General features: G+C 35.3%; 1 pseudogene across 1 annotated transcript; it reads left to right on the forward strand.

Moving 5' to 3' along the window:
* Positions 1 to 2857: 2857 nt before the first annotated feature.
* Positions 2858 to 4029, forward strand: LOC306664868 (heterogeneous nuclear ribonucleoprotein A3-like; annotated as a pseudogene). Its single transcript has one exon. The product of its transcript is annotated as a heterogeneous nuclear ribonucleoprotein A3-like (transcript).
* Positions 4030 to 6161: the final 2132 nt, after the last annotated feature.

Here is a 6161-nt window from a genome sequence, read left to right on the forward strand (position 1 = left end):
ATATACATTTAAAATCTTACTTCTAATAGAATTATTTGAACTCATACTGCCTGTCATCTGTTATTCTCAAAGTACTTTACTAATAATAGATAATCTATGAAATTTGTCTCTGCTCTGGGTATTACTACTTCTGTTGCTGCGGCATGTCCCTGACATTGGTCCTGTTTCTTAGTGCCAAGATATCTGATTAGAGAAATTAGACGTGGAACTGGAGACTGAAGTCAGATTGCAAGGTGGGTGGCTGGTGGTTCTGCAGCTTCTTAGTCCTGTGCCTGTCAAAAACACACTCCCAGCGATAGTTCCACACAGGGATCAGTTTCAGAGTGTTTCTTCATAGTAAAACAGCAGCCACAATGAAGCCCAACATAGCAGCAGCTGGTGCAGGGGGAAAAAAAAAAAAACCACTGCCCTAATCTATGCCTGTTCATAACTCCTTTACCTGAACACAATTTACTTCTCCTTGTTCTGGTGTTTTCAGTTCCCCTCATTCAAGAAGCTGAAAGAAGTCCAGAATGAACATTTATTTCATCCACGATGGTCAAAGTGGAAATCATAATAATCTTAGAGCACTGGCATTAAGGACAGTATGTTAGTTAACTTTATGTTACTATAAAAAATACCTGGGATAAGCAACTTATAAAGAGAAAAGGTTTACTTTTGCTCATAGTTTTAAAGGTTCCAAACCACGATTGATGGGCTTCATTGATTTTAGTTTTGTGGCAAGTTAGTGCATTATAGGGGGAGACTTTGTCTTTTTCATTCTTGTATCCTTAGCTTCTTAAACAGTACCTACTTGTAATAAACCCGTGTATGGTGAATATATTACCAAGGATGCCACAGCATATAGTGTGCACAGGAAACAGTTTAAACCAGGTAAAAGTTAATCCCTCCTGGATATGCATATGAAAATTTCAAAACCTGGAATTATCAAGTATGTGGAATAGAAGAAACTATAAGGGGAAGCAAGGTTGTTTACAAAACAATTGTCTATAGAATACTTGGTAGTGGATCCCTACTTTTTTAGTACCCTATCCAAAATGGTTTGTATCATTTTGGTCCCATAACTAAACTCAGGGAGTTACTGTGCAAAAGGAGCCCTTCTCTTGGAAATCTCTAGAATTCTTAATGTATCTATATATGAAAGAGAAGGAAAGTAGAGACTCAGGCAAATAGGGACAGTGACAGCAACTCTACTCCAGGAAAATGCCATAACTGAAACCTGCCTGTTCCTTTCAACATGCACATCTTGGCCCTGCTGCTTCTCCACCCTCACTTCCCTAAATTAAATTAAAATTTTGTTTATCTGCGATCCATGATTATTTACACAAAGCAAGAAGTCAGCTATTAAATGCAAGGAAGAAAACTGGAAATATATCTGCCAACAGTAACCTAGAGTTAACATGTGCATAGTATTTGCCAGGTTCCAGATACTGCTGTAAGTGCTTTAAATATATTATTTCATTTAATTCTTCAACTACTCCACAAAGAGTAGTTAGAGTCACCCTATTGTCCAATATCACAAAATACCTAAGTACAAATAATGATCCAAATTAAATAACTCCTGGTCATGGGAAAAAAATGACAAAAATGACAGAAATTGGAAGACAGCATGAAGATGGTAAGGGACGAGTAAGGAAGCTCGTTTTCCATATTGTATGAAGGTTACTAGAAGATTCTACAGTTAATGAATAAAAAAAAGGTAATAAATGAATAAAAAGAATACTAATATTTAAAATCATAATAATAATTAATTAAAGTAATTAATAAAATAAATGTTGTGGGGAGAAAATGAGAGGAAGGATAGCATGGTAGTCTAACTGTAGTCGTTTGAAATTTGCTCAAGACCGATGTGGTCCAGTTGTCTAAAACAAAAAAGTAATGGTGTACCATGTTATTTAGAGACATAATAGAAACCTCCAGAGCAGCCAATTTTTATAATAACTAACTAAATAGTAATGAGAATTATGAAATTCTTGATACCACAGTAAAACCATGACTACAATACTGATCAGAGAAGTTAGTCTTCCTATCATCTGGCTGAAAAATAATAAATTGATATTACAAATTAAAAGCATTGAGTCTTAAAAGAATGAAGTGTGTGAGCTGTGAGAATTAATTTTTAATGCAATTGATGACCATTCCTTAGTTAAACTAAAGGACAATGAATTTCTGCTAAACAAAGGTAAATAAAAATGAAAAATGTATTTAAATAAATGCTTACTAGTTTTTGAAGCATAATAAAAATATTTTAGTGGTATTCAATATTTACAAGCCTCATCATCATCACCATTATTTTGTGGATAGGTCTGAAGGTCAGCTAAGACAATATCTTTAAGTTGTGGGTCTGATATAGTGAGTGGCTCAGTTTTCTAGAGCAATTTAGGAGCCCAAGCCAGTTGGGACAGCAGCCATCTGAAAAAATGTTTCTGATGGTGAAGTTTGGAAGTTTCTGCAGGGATGAGTGAAAATACATACTGCCTCTTATAATCTGAGTTTGATCTCAACATTAATGAGACCAAGAACATCCTTTTACCACAGAGGTAGGGAAGAAAAAGAAATACTTGCTATAATATAATCAAAGCTACCACATACACATAGATAATTACTTCTATTAACTATGGCTGATTTCATTCAGAAAATGATTTTAGGAAATTATTATCTCAACCACAGTCTTTACCTGTATTAATCTATCAAATGTAAAAAAAGGCCACTATAAGGCTTACAAGATGAGCTGGCAGTAATGTTAAGCTAATAAAGCAAATATGACCTACCCATAATATATTACTCACTATAAGCTGACACTAAAAAAAAAACAAACAAACAAACAAAAAAACTGCATGATAAATTATCTTCAAAAATGAAGATTATATTGAACTCGAGTCTGGTCTCAAAAAAGGAAGTAAAACTGCTGCCCAATCACCCCCAGCCTTACTCTGGCTGCCACAGCTGCCACCCCCCGGGGTGCGGGGAGGGGACACATGATCCAAAGAAACCTGAACAGTTGAGGAAGTCGTTCATTGGTCTGAGCTTTGAAACTACAAATGATCGTTTTAAGAGAACATTTTTAGAAATGGGGCACACTCACAGATTGTGTAGTCATGAGAGACCACCAAACAAAACAAACAAAACATCCCAGACTCTTTGGTTTTGTGACTTACTCATGTGGAAGAGGTGGATGCAACAATGTGTGCTGGGCCACACAAGATTGATGGGCATGTAGTGGAACCAAAGAGAGCTGCTCCGAGAGAGAATTCTGTATTACCTGGTGCCCATCTAACAGTGAAGACAAATTGTGTTGGTGGTATTAAAGAAGATACAGAAGAATATAATTTGAGAGATTACTTTGAAAAAGTACAGCAAGATTGAAACCATAGAATTTATGGAAGACAAGCAGAGTGGGAGAGGATTTGCTTTTGTAACTTTTGAGGATCATGGTACAGTTGACAAAATTGTTGTTCAGAAACACCACACTATTAATGGGCATAATTGTGAAGTGAAAAGAGCTCTTTCTAAACAAGAGATGTAGTCTGCGGGATCACAAAGAGGTTGTGGAGATGGATCTGGCAACTTTATGAGTTGTGGAGGAAACTTAGATGGAAGAGGAGGCTGTGGTGGTGGAGGTGGTGGCAGCAGAGTAGTTACCAAGGAGGTAATGGTGGATATAAAGGATTTGGAGGTGATGGTGGCAACTATGGCTGTGGTCCTGGTTATAGTAGTAGAGGAAATTATGGTGGTGGTGGTAGACCAGGATATGGAAAGCAAGATGGTGGATATGGTGGCAGAGGAGGAGGATATGATGGTTTCAATGAAGGAGGAAATTTGGTGGTGGTAAGTATGGTGGTGGTACGAATTATAATGATTTTGGAAATTACCGTGAACAACAGCAATCAAATTATGGATCCATGAAATGGGATAGTCTCTGTGGAAGAAGCTCTGACAATCCCTGTGGTGGTGGTATGGATCTGGTGGTGAAGTGGTGGATATGGTAGCATAAAAGGGCTACCAGCAAAAAAGGGCTATAGTTCTTAGCAGGAGAGAGAATGAGGAGTTGTCAGGAAAGCTGCAGTTACTTTGAGACAGTCTTCCCAAATGCATTAGAGGAACTGTAAAAATCTACCACAGAAGGAACGTGATCCATAGTCAGAAAAGTTACTTCAGCTTAAACAGGAAACCCTTCTTGTTCAGGACTGTCATAGCCACAGTTAGCTAAAAGCACAGCTATTGATTAATGAAATGTGTAAATTAGATGATATACATTCCTGAGGTCTTTTATCTCTTGTAGCTTTTTATTTTTCTTTTCATTACATCAGGTATATTGCCCTGTAAATTGTGGTAGTGGTACCGGGAATAAAAAATAAGGACTTTTTAACTTTTCAAAAAAATAAATGAAGATTATTGTGTATTCACCATCTCAGCATGCATATTCATAGGTACATTATATTTAGTCTTGAAATGGAATATTCACCATTTGTGCATGTCAGAATATGTATAGCATTGATGTGGAATGCTCACTTTGTTCTATTGAGTAGCAATATCATCTAGAATATTAAAAATAAATTACCACATTTAACAAAGTGTAATATAGTGAAAGTTTCAAAGTACCACTAGTTTTCAAAACTAATTTCTTTTAATATGGGAAATATAACTTTTAAACCCCCAAAATTATCATGTGGTAACTAATCTTATTTTCTTTTACCTCTATTAAGAGGGGAAATATTAGAATTTTTTTTTAAGATTTGTGTTTTAGAACAGTTTTAAGTTCACAACAAAACTGAGGTAGACAAATTTCCCAAATACATTCTCCCCCAATTCATGCATAGCTTCCCCTATTATCAACATCCCCACCAGAATGGTGCCTTTTTTTACAACAGATGAATCTAAAATGATACATCATACTCACCTAAAGTCCATAGTTTGCTTTAGGGTTCCCCCTTGCTGTTGTACACACTGGGTTAGGACAAATATATGAAAAAAATGTACATATATATGTATATATAGAGAGATATAGATGTAATAGATATATATTTCTGCATATATATAACACAGAGTATTTTCACAGCCCTAAAATTCCTCTGTGTTCCACCTATTCATTTCTCCTCCCACCCACAAACCCTGGCAACCACTGATTTTTGTACTACCACCGTAGTTTTGCCTTTTCCAGAGTACCAGATAGTTGGCATCACACAGTATTTAGCCTTTTCAGATTGGTTTCTTTCATTTTGTAATATGCATTTGTTTCCTCCATATCATTTCATCACTTGGTAACTCGTTTCCATTTAGTGCTGAGTAATACTCAATTGTCTGGATGTATCACAGTTTATTTTTCCACTCACTTACTGAAGAAAATCATGATTTGCAAGTTTTGTCAATTATAAATGGAGCCACTCTAAGTATCTATGTGTAGATTTTTGTGTGGACATAAGTTTTCAACTCCTTTGGATAAATATCAAGGAGCATACTTGCCGAATAATATGCTAAGAGCATGTTTAGTTTTTAGAAACTACAAACTATCATTTTGCTTTCCCCACTGGTAAAGAATAAAGATTTCTGTTGCTCCATATCCTCCCCAATATTTGGTATTGTCAACTTTCCAAATTTGGACAATTCTAAGACAAATTTAGTGGTATCTTTTTTTATAAATTGCATTTCCCTGTTGATCTATAATGTGCAGTGTCTTTTCATACATTTATTTGATATTCAAGTTGTTCATTTTGTGATCATTGAGTTTTAAGAGCTCTTGGTGTATTCTGGATGTAAGTCTTCTATGAGATACTTTTTATGTTAACTTTTCTCACAGTCTATGACACTTCTTTGGCATAAAGCATATCTTAATTTTAATGAATTCCTGCTTATTGATTATTTCATAGCTATTTGGTTTTGGTCATACTTAAAAAGTCATTGATATACCCAAGGTCATTAAAGTATAATATACAATGTCATCTGGGAGTATTATTATTTTGCATTTAGATCTATGATCCATTTTCAGATTAATTTTCTCAAGGTTATAAAGTCTATGTCTAGATTTATTTTTTGCCTGAGGATATGCGGTTGTTCCAATACCATTTATTGAAAGACTATCTTGGTTCCATTATATTGTCTTTGATCCTTTGTCAAAGATCTGTGGACAATATTTATGAATGCCTGTTTCTATTTCATTGTTC

The sequence above is a fragment of the Sciurus vulgaris genome (genome assembly GCF_902686455.1).
Source record: "Sciurus vulgaris genome assembly, chromosome: 1".
In the NCBI taxonomy this organism is placed as follows: domain Eukaryota; kingdom Metazoa; phylum Chordata; class Mammalia; order Rodentia; family Sciuridae; genus Sciurus; species Sciurus vulgaris.